Source organism: Pleurodeles waltl, chromosome 5, assembly GCF_031143425.1.
Source record: "Pleurodeles waltl isolate 20211129_DDA chromosome 5, aPleWal1.hap1.20221129, whole genome shotgun sequence".
NCBI lineage: Eukaryota > Metazoa > Chordata > Amphibia > Caudata > Salamandridae > Pleurodeles > Pleurodeles waltl.
In genome coordinates, this window is record NC_090444.1 from 514,480,406 (window position 1) to 514,490,475 (window position 10,070).

The window sequence follows — 10,070 nt, forward strand, 5'->3', positions numbered from 1 at the left end:
TCATAAGAACTGAATATTGCTGTCCACGTGGAGACCCCGGAATATATATTAAAAATATATTACATTAAGTATATATTTGTAAAGCACAAACATTGCATCTAGAATTTTAGAAACCTACATAGGTATACGTTATTTACATACATCCACGCAACCTATACTAAAGGGTTAAAATGCCTAATTTACCTTAGGTTTTCTCTAATAAACATCTCACCAGACTCAAACACTTCTGTATATCAGAAAGGAATGAGCAAAACGTGCAGAAAAACACAGCCTTTAATAAAGAGAAAAAGTGCAGGAAAATGCACAGGCTGCATTAAAGCACAATCAAAGAGTACTGGCACCATGCCTTTAAGACCTCCAGGACTTCCTATAAACCATCATGCCCCAGAGATGACAGTGAGGTGAAAGTTAGGTCAGTACTTTTTTAGCTAGCCCGAATGTTATTTTTGTACTTGGTGTGTATAATTTTTCAGCAGATTTCCTTCTCATCGTTTACATCATCTTGTCTCCCTGCAATGACCTTGACTTATAAATGAATCATGCAGGTTGTTCATGTGATACAAGTTATCGTTAACCAAGTGATAAGAAATGGTTCTATAGACATTTTCCATTAGAGCAGATTTCTGATTTCTGAATTTCCTATCTAAGGTATGTGAAAATGTATAATGCCCCTCTGCATTATTCAAAATAACAAACAACTACCTATACTTAAACAGTTTAACACAAATGAGCGCTCTCAAGAAATAATGCATTTTTATATGGAATGGAAGCAATATAGATTGGCCTTCTAGATTTCCTTACTGTCTCTTTTAATTCCTTCTTATCTATAAATTAGGCACCTCCCTTAAGCTGATGAATCTTGGTATTTAATACTAACGTTTCCCAATGAAAAGTTAAATGTACTGCAGTTTTTTTCAGTTTTAGACTCCTTACTTGCATAGCTTTATCATGGTTCAGCTACACTGGAAACCACCTTTGCACTAGACTGTTTGCTCTTGTCTTTCACTCAGTGGGTACACAATTGTACAAGATTGTACAGTGGTTGAACCTTTTTTGTTAATTTATCCCTGATGGCTAGATAAGTTCTTAAAATGGATATCAGCTGTAGGTATTGATACATGTCCTTGTCACCCACTGGCCCCTGGAGCCTGGTGAAGGCCATGTCTGGAACCATCTTATGTGAAGTTTTATTTTTAATTTTTTGTTTAAATTTTTGGTTCTTCACTAACACTCAAACAGCAAAACCTCTTCTGCTCTTCCCTGCACCTTCTACAGCATCCATCAAGTTGATTTTTAAATCTTGACCATCAAGTGCCATCAGCTTTTGTTCCAATATAACATCCAATTATGTATCTGCTCTCACTGTCCCTGCCATCCCGGATCAATCATCCCTCTGAGTCTTCCAACCTTGGGCTATCCCTGTTAATATTCGCCACTACTGGGTCGCTCAACCCCAGAAGTAGTCCTGGTTCTGTGACTGCTCTAATTCGCCTGGGTTTGTCGGGGCTTCTGCCCTGTGTCCGTGTCACTATCATCTGCATGTTCACTCACCAATGTAACAGGTATTCCTCCATCCTACTGTCTGTCCCCAACTTTTCTTCGTGGTATCTCCTTTGCCAGTGCCTTTTCCGTTAAGTCGTATTTCAATTTGTCAGCCATGGGGGGCATATGTTGTATGGCAATCTGGCTGTTGGCCAGCAGCAACTTAAGCGCAGCAACTATGCACTGCATTTTGCCATGCTTAGCTGTCAGGAGTAAGGGACAGTGCTGCTCTGTTGTCTCTAGCGTAAGTTGAGTTACCCTTCAAAGTTGTCTCACCACCTCCGTACAGTCCAATGACAGCTGTCCGCATGTCCAATGCATGTGAAGGAACATGGTGTTCTGCACTCCACAGCATGGACAGGCAGATGTCCTGTCCGGATATATTTTCTGAAGCAAAACTGTTGTCAGATACAGGTGAATACATTTGAAACAAGCATTGCTGGTGATCTCCTGGACTTGTGCACGAGATTTTATACATTACTTGTCTGTGAAGTGTTGTGGCAAGTAATTGTCCTATCCCTGTCGTGCATTCATTAGAAGCACCTACAGGGTGACCAAGGAGACTCACTCCTTTATAAACCCAGGCTTAAAACTCCCTGATCATTCGTGACAGTTTGGCGATCTGTATGAATTGTCCCAAGCCCACTTCAGATGCCTTTTGGGCTCTCCTTAATGTGATGACTTTGCTGTGTGGTAATAAGTCTCCAAGCATAGAGCAGCCACCCTCTCTCCACGCCACCAGTGTCATGTTTTCCTGTATGCGATTGCAACCAACCATTTGGTGACCTGCTAAAGGCTGGGCGTCTCAGCACTTTTGAGCGGGATTTCCCAAGCCAAGGAAACCTGTCTTGTTAGTCTGGATGTGTTCTAAGATTGTCACGTCCCTCTCATCAGGTGACTGGGCAGATCACTGTGTTATGTCTGCTCGCCCAGCAATCTAGTTTCCAAGATGGGACTTCCCCTGCACCACTTTGCCATGTGGTGACTGCTCCGATGCACAATAGTGATGTTCTAAGTCTGGCAGTCCGAGACTAGACTGTAGTATGCAGCTTCCGAGTATGCCACCAACACTCCCAAGTACCAGAACGTTTCCCAGTCCCATTGCAACCCTAAGTCTGGTAACTCTTCCGGAGCTTTCTCTATGAGACCCTTCTAGTGGTACAATAGTGTTTTTGTTCTGTTTACGTGAAGCCCCACGAGTTCCACTTGCCTGTATGGTTCCCCCATGAGTGTCGGGACCAACTCTGAGGTTGCGCCACATAGACTGGTGTGTCATCTGCGTATAGGCAAACCACGTGGACCACAGTTCCTACTTCTATTCCCCAAGGTCGCATCTCACTATGCAACCAGTGCACTAGGTTTCTATTGCTATTGCAAGCAGGAGAGGTGACAGTGGGCATCCCTATCTAGATACCTCACCATCGTACATGGGGGAGAGAGCCGTCCCGTGAAGTGCACCCTGACGCTAGGGCTGTAAAGGAAACCAATTACAGAAAGTTGTGGCTAAAGCCCATCCTACGTAGGACCGAAAACATGTACTCCCACTAGAGGGAGTCACATGCTTTCTTAATATCAAGTGCCACTAGGGCGCATTCTTCCTCGAAGTTCTCCATGCCATAACATGCTGACCCCTCAATATTCATCTGGGTGTTTAAGCCCGGGATAAATGTGCACTGGTCATCGTGTATCAAGCCTCCCATCCTGGGCATAAATCTTGCTGCTAGTACCGTGGACAGGATCATCATGTCCATTTCCAGCCACTCCCACACCTCCGCCGGAGGGGCGAAGAAGTGCGATCTGCCCTCGTGCATTGTTTTAAGCATGACGGGGAACAGCACATGTACTTCAAATTCATACCTTTCGGTTTTTGTTTGCTGCTAAAGTCTTGCACTGCTGTTGTACCTTTTATCTATATTCTGGAAAGATAAGGATCCGTCTGATGTCATATTGGGGTCTGCTCTGACACGTACTGCTCTCAGGATTGCATCTCTGTCTCTAGTTCACTATTTTCCATGCATGGGGGTCAGAGGCACAGCGGTGGAATTGGAGCGAGGGCTCTGCACATTTGCTCGATCATGAAGATCGGTGATAGTCCCTGCAGCTGCAACACCTCTCTTACCCAGTACTTAAGGAATCACTGGGGGTAGTTCACTCTGCTCGCTCCCTAAATCCAACAAAACTGAGATTGCTTCTCCAAGACTGGCCCACCAGATTATCAAGCTTGTCTTCCAGGTGTTGGGCGCAATCAGTGGTCATCGGCAACTCCGCCACCTCCGTGGTGAGTCTCTGCACCTTTTATTCCATAGCCAATGAGTGTTTGTTGACTTTGCTCAGGTCCACATGCACCAGGTTAATTTTGCGCCCCAGTGTGTCAAACATGGTCTCCACAGTGCAGCTAGACTGGGCCCCAGAAGACTCCGGAACCCGGGTTGAGTATCCACATTTCTTTTAGTGCCGTGGGCATCCCTGTGTGTTGATCTATTTGTTGTGATCCCTTGGGGGACGTTCTCGACCCATGGTAATCTGCCTCAGGACCAGTTGCGTGCCACAAACAGTCAGCAAGGGGGGCGAGGAGGCCAGGGGATCTTCACCCTCGTCCTCCCCAGAGACAATCTACTTGCCTTGGTGCCATCAGCTGTGTGTGGCGATCCACATCCCGTTCAGTAGGTTCTAGCACTCAGTACCCTGACATCACTAGTGTATCTTCGTGAGAGGCAACATATGGGCATGAGGTACTTAGTTCCTCACTCTTTCCCACTCAGTGCTGCTCCGAGGTAGCAATCTTGCACACAGTTGCAAGGGGGGGGGGGGGGAGGGAGTGGTGGGTTACCATTCACAGGCCCCGTCAAGTCAGAGGAGGGCCAGGGCCCCTGTTCGCCGCACTCAGTCACCGCAGCTCCCCTCAATCCAGTTCTTCAGTTACCCATTGGTGCCCTCACCGCAGTTATCAGCTACAGTGTCTGCATGCCTCAGAGACGGTGGGAGCAGTGTAGTCTCTTAAGGCTCAACCCACTTGGGCCCCAACCACAGCCCTCTTCCTCTAGCTCACCTCACGGGGGTACTGGAGCAGGAGGGCTCAGGCCTGGTCCTCAGCACATCCAGTGCACAGCCTGTGCGACACGGAATCAACTCGCAACTTCTAACTGTCCACAGGGCTCATCCCGCTCGTGAGCAGCCCCTGGGATGCGGTTTTCAGAGGGAGGTGGGTCCTAAGCAAGCGACAGGTGTAGCCGCATTGCCCCTGCGCCACAAGGCACAGCAGTGCAGCTTGGTGCCCCAAGACTGGTTCACAAAGAGGCGCCAGCTATATCTCCAGCTCTCTCCTGATGGTCCTTCGGGCCTGCAGCACCGGAGGCTTCCTTTCTTCTTTCCTATGCCCATCCCTTCAGTCTGGGGTCCTCATCAGTTCCAGGGTAGCACTACCCAGGTCTCCTTGAGTCAGTATGGGATCATGCTCAACAGTTGCCATCTTGCCTCAGGCGGCTAGGCCCCTCATTGTCACGTCAATTTCTTGGCTGTGCTTACTGCCCCCAAGCCATTCGGGACAAGCATTTTTCAGCATGTTTAGGCAGCTGAAGCTGTGTTGTTCACAGAGCCATGGGGCAGTCCAGGATCATGACAGATTCCAGTGCAAGGGCTACTGGACCCCCAGATCAAGTGTGTGCGCTCCGCTATTATGCTTGACCACACCACCATGGTATGTGAAGTTTGATAAGTTTTCCCTTAGCTAGAGAAACCCAACAAAGGGTTGTGATACAATGGACTGAGAAGTTGACAAAGATAGAACCATGGTATTAGCATCTCTGCATCAAACAACTCCCCTCCCACACCCAGGCGTATGTCTTATATGTAGACTATCTTTTTCCTTCTTTACCTTTATTGTAATGTAGTGACCAAAAACAGGAGATGGGCTTTCAAACTGTTTCCTGAGGCTGTTGACCTCAGCCATTCGCTAATGTATACTGGTGATGGGTTTATATTTGTAACCATACCAGGATTTGTTACTCAAAACCATATTGTTCCTTCACTTAGAACAACTGTAATTTTATAGTGATGTGTTTTCTCTGTTGGGTAACTTCCAGGCACTAGTCAGACAATGAAGATATTACTGGAGTCTCACGAATGCCACTAAGGTAATCAGCTTAAAAAAAACACCACCGTTGGCAATAGTGTGAAGCTTTCTCTTTTTTTATCAAATGAACTATCAACAAGATGACAGTGATTAATGAATTAGAGATCGTTGTGAGTAGATTATTTCGGTACAATCCCAGTATGAATATTTTATGGTCAACCACCGTATATTTATCATTATTCATGTCTGTTCTAATTCATCTGAAAGTGTATTAGTAACCTCTCAGGGCACTGCTGATCAATGATTTAGTGCGGCCCTAAAGAAATGATTTTATACTTCAGTAGGAGTCTACATATTAGTGTTCTGTTTGTAGGGTTATCTGAAATTGAAGGAATCACACAGCCTCCATAGGCCAGTTACACTGTTAACACATTGAAATTATGTGGCAGTAAGTGCCACTACATCACATTTTACAGCAATCCGTGAACAACACAATCATTCCAGATCTTTAGTAGATTGTGACTATTCTTAGCTGTGCACAATTAATAAGCCTATGCCCAGTCATTTTCTGTTTCCTTTACCATTTCCTAGACCATATTTAACCATTTTATCCTCATACAAAATATCTCTTTGGAGTACAGCTTCCTCTCGGAGTAACCATTTAATAGTTCACAGGTACTATGAATCCCATTGCTGACTTTTATGCTAATTGTCACTGACCAAATCTAACAGGCTTTTTATTGAAAACATTCTCCAGTGTGTCCAAAAACTTTAACTCTGCTTTCTCACACAATAATGAACAGATTCAATATGTCTCTTAATAATCCTATTCTTGAATGCAAACGATATGACAGCCTTTCAATGGAATGGGTAAGCTGCCTTATGTGTTACATTCATTCATTCCCACCTACTGGTTCAACAGTCAGCACTTGGACCTTCTACTAATGTTGCTTAGCTTGCGGATCAAAGTGGTTTATGGAGGAGTCCACTTCTCACCTTACATCGCCACATTAATTTAGTTGTTCACTCTAACAAATTCGGATCAGAACTTGGGAACTTGGTAATCCCTATTTTAAGGGATGTCTGAGGACAAACTTGCTTTCTGTTACGATATTTCTGGAGGTACTCTACTTGCAGATTCCTCGCCGTTTGAATATTTCCAGGTTGCAGATTGGGTCCGTAGAAAATGTCTGCAATAACTCTACCACACCAGTAGGGGATGCTGGGTACATCTCGGTGCTGGATGCAGCACCTGACACACTACAGGAACCATATAGTGCTGACCGTGATACAATCTCCACATCCATTTTTGGCCAAACTGTCTGAGGCAGAGACAAGGACAGCATCATATCGAAGGAGGATGAGCAATGCAATAGAACAAAACTGGAACCTTATTAATATACAGAACTCTGTGGCCATCCTTCCAGGGAGGTGGGTATAATTTATGAGAAATCTGCATGCAGATGGTAAATCCACCAGAAAGATTGTTATTCAAGATAAGTAACTTTTTCTTCTCACGAATACTTCTACCTGCAAATGCCTTACCTTTGGAATAGATACCACAGCAGTATCTTCTCCCAGATGGTGGGTTTAAAGGAGTGGTCATACTAAGAAATCCTGCAGCACTGAACAAGCAAAATGGGCTTTCCTTCTCACTTTCAAGTCCAAGCAATATGACTTCGCAAAAATGTGAGGGGAAGCCCATGTTACCACATGACAAATCTCCATGTGAACACGTGGATAGTTTTGATGTTGAGGACTTTGCTCTGGGGGGAACAAGCATAGATTCCTGTTGATCGCTCCTCCTTAGCCGAGGCTTGACAGATTTGAATGTAGAGGATGGTTCAACATGACGGTCTCTTCTGGACCGCCTTAGCCTTTTTATTGTCTACATATCAAGCAAAGAGCTAATTGTCAGACCTGATGGTTTGTATGGTTGATATAGTAACTAAGGATCCAACTGATTAAATCTTTCTTCATCCTTGGTGGTGGGGGGGGGGGGGGGGCGCGCAGGAAGTAAAACGCGGGTTGATTAATGGACTGCTCCAATGTAGATTGGGGTGCCACTTTTGGAAGCCGCTTCAGTACTCAAATCCAGTTTGTCTGGACAGAAACAGGTGAAGGAGGAACAGGTGCAGAACATTTTAAGCTCTGCTATGCTTCCTGCTGAAGTGATGACCCCAAGAAGAGCAGTTTTTAACTTTCACATCAAGAAAATGAGAATCAAAGTTAGATCCGATTAGGGCATCATAAAGGAAGTAGGGGGAAATATCAGGATGGATGATCAGTAAGAAAAATGAAAGCTGAAAGGGCTTCAGTAGTCTTCAACTGTGACCACTAAACAACCTAACTGGGCCAAAGATGGGTAAAAACGTAACACATCTGATAGGTGTGTCATCAGAGAGTCTACGTTTTAATCTGCACACCAAGCCACAAATGAATACACTATCCTGCTCAGACAGGCTTTGTGAAAGCAGGACAAGCTGACAAGATGGCTTTGATCATCTCCAACAGCATGTTTAAAACAGGTCACCTGTCCCCTGCTCAATTGCGAGGCATGAAAGTTGAGGCTGAGGTGCAAAACTTGCTACTTCGATTGAAAGAGGTGGTCCGTTCTGAGAGGATGTTGAAGTGGTGGTGAGAGTTGCAGGAAGACAGAAAGCCTCACCCTTCTTGATCAGTCTGGGCTGATCAGAATGGCTTGTGCATAATCCTGGTGCAACATTATCTGACAGAGACTTCTAGACGCAGATTCCTTACCTTTTGGATATCCCGGGCGTCAGACTGAATCTGGAAACATTTCAAGCAGTACCCCTGCACACTGGTATGTGGTTTAATTGGGCTCCGCTTTGGCGTCATCCACCCCAGAAGTGATGTGTGCGGTATCTATATATGCATCACCTTGGCACTCTGTCAGATATTTCCTTTCGGAGCCAGATAGCACTGATTCGGATTGAGCTACCCCTCAGTCACTTTTTGACTGGCCTTTTTGTTGATGTTTGTTTCATCTCCTGGTGTGAGGATGTCACCCAAGAAATCAGCCAGTTTCAAAGCATGTGTGGCGTGTCACAGCCAAATGTCGATGACATACCCCCACTTTGTGTGTTTTTGGTACCTGGAGCCAGGAAACAACTCAACTGACATCAAGTGGCAAGGAGCTTGAGGGATCGCTCCCTTAGCACCTTTGAGTGAATAGTGCGGCAGTCCTCTCAGGCTTTTGACTCCACGCTGCTCACGTTGGAGCCACCTGGGACCATTCGCAGAAAACACACCCCTACCCCCATCCCCCCGGTGTTCCATGATGCACTCAGTCATCACAGAAGTTCCACAAACACAAGAAGTCCAAACACTCTTCGACTTCCCTGCATCCATCAAAGTCATCTGATGAGACAATGAAGCGTCAGTACTCCAGGCCTCTGAGTCTGCAGGGCCTGAATCTGGGTCCGCTCTGCACTTCCCAATTTTACCGGAGCTGGAGCTACCCCCGCCCACCTAAAGTAATTTAGGTGGGCGGGGCAATTCCTGTGCCTCGTTTTTGTGTGGCCCGCCCCTCTTGGGCATCTTCCGGCCTTACAGACGCAGGACGGGCCCCCACTGGAACCACTGGGTCCAGCTAAAGGAATTTTATGAGGCCATGTACCTAATTTCTGGGTGTCCCTACCCCTCTGGAGTGCCTTCGGGCCATACGGGCGCAGGCAGGCCCCCCCACTGGAAGTACGCTGACAGTTTAGCCCTCGGCACCAATCGGGCCCCTAGGAGCCATTGCTGGATCAGGAGCAAAGCCACCGGCGAGACCTTACTCCACACCTGCTTTAGTGCCGACATCCCTGGTGCTGCCAATGGTCCTAGGCCATACCATCCACATCGTTGTTCCCAGCTCCGACACGGAGACAGATGGGAGACGTTGATAGCCAACCGAGGACATCCTCCCTGGAGCACAGTGAGTGCCTTATTTATTGGTTAGTCCTGGAGAGGGAGATGTTTGGGATGAGGGGTCTATGAACCCTTCTGGAGAAGACCCAGTTGAGGAGGACAACTGGTATATGGAACTAGTTGAGGCCAGTGGGTTGGACACCTCACCTGACCCTGGCCTGGTTTCCCCTCCTGCTGTGGCTGTGGAGGAGGGAGCCTCTTACGTTATGGTGGTGCTCAAGGCAAATTAGGTCCTGGAGTTTAACCTACTCTGTGACAGTCATGACTAACTTCTTGACAGAGGTGCTTCAACTGGGAGTCAACCTCTCAGAACCCTACTCCCATTTAATGAAGCCCTTACATATGTCCTACTTGGGGCCTGGTTCAAGCCCTGCACATGGGTTCCTCTGAATATGATGATAGTATGCCACCATCACCCCACTCCTAGGGATCCTAGTTTCTTTACATAGCTCTCCACCACAGAGAGCTTGGTGGTCCAAGCTTCTCATCCCGCATTCACCCTGGCACGTTCCCTACCACTCCA